The sequence below is a fragment of the Temnothorax curvispinosus genome, unplaced genomic scaffold (assembly GCF_003070985.1).
Source record: "Temnothorax curvispinosus isolate PA1 unplaced genomic scaffold, ASM307098v1 QBEX01016258.1, whole genome shotgun sequence".
Lineage (NCBI taxonomy): Eukaryota > Metazoa > Arthropoda > Insecta > Hymenoptera > Formicidae > Temnothorax > Temnothorax curvispinosus.
This window is the reverse complement of record NW_020226038.1, coordinates 1-4180: the sequence shown is the minus strand read 5'-3', so window position 1 is coordinate 4180 and position 4180 is coordinate 1. Positions and strand designations below refer to the sequence as shown.

Below are 4180 nucleotides of genomic sequence, written 5' to 3'. Positions count from 1 at the left end.
AATATACGTCACTTAATCGACGAATGACGTTACTGACCAATTATGACTAAATATTGACGTCAAAATGACGAGTGCTTGCTACCTGGGGTGTTTCAGCCCAATTTTCCAAACTGATCGCTATGAGCGCCTAAGTCGTTTCGCGAATCCCCTCCACGTTCATGCACGAAGCGAATTCACTGTGTTTCGATCACAGCCGGACTTAATACACAGTTATCATTAGAACGTTACAAAACTCTTCCATCCCCCCACAATTAAATCGACATGATTTAATTATTAAAAAACTGTAAAGAATTTATTGCGAAAAATATCACCTCAGCCAGGGTTCGAATCTGGAACCTCCCTCATTCCGTGTAGGGCGTCGTACCAATTCGACCATCGAGGCATGTGGTAATATTCTTCGCAATAATCGGTTAATAATAGTTGTAAATACTAAGACGCATTGTAAGGTCAACGTATATTAACAATAAGAAATTAATTAAATCGTGTCGATTTAATTGTGGGGGGATGGAAGGGTTTTTTAACGTTCTAATGATAACTGATGTGTATTAAGTCCGGCTGTGATCGGAACACAGTAAATAGTTGGAATATATATGTATTACAATAATGCATATAAGAATTAGATATGAATTTTCTGTAACATCTATTAATGCTCGTATAATGGTGGTAAAGGTCTTACTTCTCATTATAGTCTTGCTTCAAACGAGCGAAAAATAAGTTTCTTATAGATAATATAATTTTGTAAAGGAGAAATTAAAGATTTCACATCTTATTTTGAAATACATGTCACTTGAGTTAAGTTAGGTAATATAACTTTGTGAAAAAGAAATAAAGCTATTATTTAAATTGGATTTTTGAATTTACAATATCCCAAACAGGAAGGATATACAAGATATTAAGTTAAACAAAAAATACAAAAGTTATGCACTTGTATTTTGCTGTATTCCATTATTTACTATCCCTCTACACTTATGTATCATAAAATAACCATTAAACCTTTTACATTCTCTACAGTAATCATTTTTACATAGGTCGTAACCATAGACGGTCGTAACACATCAAGATCGCGCTTAAATTCTTACGACAGTAAGAAATCGATTGAACTCACGATAGGTTCGTTAATATTAACAGTAAAGAACTGAAATTACAACACGATATTAATATGGCATAAAGGAACATAACAGAATAATTGTGAGCAAGTACCTTCATTTCTTCTATTTTTTCTGACATCTGCGGCGTAAAACTCCGCGCGGCGTAAATACCGGAGTTACCCAGGAGGATAGCTCCGGACATTATTAAAATTCGAATATACCGCGTAGCTATGGCCATTGTTTAAACATTCTGCATATGTCGGAGATACGCAGAAGGGCAATATTAGAATGTTTAAACAATGGCCATAGATACGCGGTATACTTGAATTTCAATAATGTCCGGGGCTATCCACTGACCGGGGCTACCCTCCGTTTCCCTATATAATTATCTGCATATAGAAATGTATATACAATATGTATATTATACATACATATACATATACATAATGATCTTTTTACCACCAAAAAATTATCTGTATAGTGATCTTACCTTGGTAAATATGGTTAGTATAACGGCACTCTCTCCTATTTCTTTGAAATTTTCTTTCCCTTTATTTCTTTTTCGTAAATCACTACATGTTGAGAGCTTCTTCACATAACCATAATAACCTCATGATAATGTTTGATATTGAGCTGTCAAATTTTTCACTTAATTAAAATTAGAATTAACAATAGCAACAAATTTGTATTACATAATTTTTAATTGTGTAATACGTATGTACATACATGCATCGGCATAAATAGTGTATCACGGAGCGGCGGCTAGGTATGCGTGTGCTTGCATACGTAACCTTTGCCGCCGAGAAACACCATTTCTGCCGGTGTACGTACATACATACATATCTATTGATATATGCATACTTATGTACATATGTATTATATAATTTATAATATGTATTATGTAATAAATAAATTTTAATAAATAATACGTACTGTACAATAAGTAGGTAATATGAATTATATATATTTATATATATTTATATTTATTACATATATATGAATAAAATATATAAATAATATGTATTAGACACGACGCGAACTGTTACACACGAGAACTCGCAGAACTCGTCACGATCTCGATCACCATCGACACTATCGACAGCATCCTCGCTTGCCAATCACATATATACGCGGAAAAGAGCACGACCACTTCATGCGTTTTTATGACTTTTTTTTTTATTAAGCCTGATCTACAATGTGCTTTTTGCTTCCCGTTTTTTGCTCTTAACCTGTTTGCGACTATCCCGTATTTCGCAATTGCGTCGCGTAACGCGATGTTTTTGTTCTCTGTCGCCCAAGATAAAAATTGACGAACTTCAGAAGACAAGAAACATCACATTACGCGACGGAATTGCGAAATACGAGATAGTCGCAAAGAGGTTAAGAGCAAAAAACAGAAAGCAAAGAGCACATTGTAGATCAGCCTTTAAGGAGGGAAAAAAGAAGAAGTGGAAAAACATTACAAAGCAAAAAAAACGCATTAAATCTATTCTTAAATGCAATAGGTCTTTTACATAATTATCTTTTTTAAAACAAAAACAACATGTTATCTCATTGCCAATCGCTGAATATCTTCATAATTATAGGCCTTGAGAATAAATTGAAGAAATTGCAATCCTACGTGTAGATTAAAGTCCATTGTTACATAAATTAAATGAATAGATTCTATTAATGTGAATTTTATTGTTAATTTAGGAAAACCGGTTTTGATTTAATTTAATTTAATTTAATTTAATTTAATTTAATAACTTATTTTATTTTATTTTATTTTTATGTATCATGTAACGTGCCATATCTGCATTTTCAATAAATAAAAAAAACTTATTTTTACTTTTATATATAGGTACATATAGGTTGTACTTATACATATATCAAGGTCCGTATTCCGTAACCACACCGACAATTGTCCCTGTCGATAAGTCGTTGCGCAGGTTTCTCATATTATATAAAAGCCGACACTGTTAATGATACCGATAATTGTGGGTATATGTATAGTTACGGAATACAAGCACGCTCAGGACTCAGAACGCTTAGGACACACGCTCAAATATTATTGTTTATAATTATTTAAAAGAGTTCAAGAAATTGAAATGTGATACATTAATTACTATCCGGATCTACCATAGACTTAGGAGACCAAGACTAAGACTAAGTCTAGACTAAGTGGGATCGACATCTTTATGATCGAGTAAAAAAAAAGTGCCACAAAAAAAATTCCGCAAAGAATCATGCTAATTTATCAATAAGTATTATTTTCCCGAATTACATCCAAAAAAGATAATGTTTCTTGATTATTTAAGATTTATTATGTTACATGATAAGCTTATAAACTAGATTACAATATAACAATATTTAATTGAAAATGATTTATTAATAACAAATTGAAAGAACACTGAAAAAAAGGTTTGGTTATAATAACCTAACGCTTGGTGAAATAGCTTCAACTAAAGGGTTTAGTGATTATGACGAAATATTTGGTTAATGTTAACAAATTTGGTTAATGTTAACAAATTCGGTTAACATTAACCAAATATTTCGTCATAATCACTAAACCCTTTAGTTGAAGCTATTTCACCAAGCCTTAGGTTATTCTAACCAAACTTTTTTTCAGTGAACGGGGCTAGCAAACAGAGCTAGGAATGCTCGAGTTGATTCGGTATTAATTTTCTATTTGATTGATAATAATATAGGCATTGATATATCGAACTATATGATATTCTTTTGCGCGTGACGTGGACTTAAAATCTAGTGTATTATAAATTAGTATAGTAAGAACAAACGTTTTGACTTTTAATATGGTCATCACCATTTTGCATCGGTTTTCATTCATTTTGTTTTCGTGACAAGAATCGAAGAAAGAAAATCGCGTGGTCAAGTAAAAGATCTATCTAAACAGGCTTTTCATAAAAGATTATCAAAGTCAGGACTAAAAATATCCTTCGACAATAATTATTACAAAAATCACGAAGAAATAGAAGTGTATTTATAGATCAAATACTGTAAATATAATTCTTAGACGATAAGATCATAATATATTATAATATGATGTAATTTATATAAACAACTTGATATGCTGTATTTTACATAATTCT

General features: G+C 31.6%; 1 long non-coding RNA gene across 2 annotated transcripts; it reads right to left on the bottom strand.

Annotated features, from left to right (window-relative positions):
• Positions 1–940: 940 nt before the first annotated feature.
• Positions 941–2312, bottom strand: LOC112466480. 2 transcript variants are annotated; one of them, XR_003042148.1, is made up of 4 exons: positions 2022–2312; positions 1579–1721; positions 1201–1477; positions 941–1135 (listed from the first exon to the last, which is right to left on the bottom strand). It is a non-coding gene; the product is annotated as an uncharacterized LOC112466480 (long non-coding RNA). The 2 variants fall into 2 exon arrangements; XR_003042149.1 differs by having other exon boundaries at positions 1201–1465.
• Positions 2313–4180: the final 1868 nt, after the last annotated feature.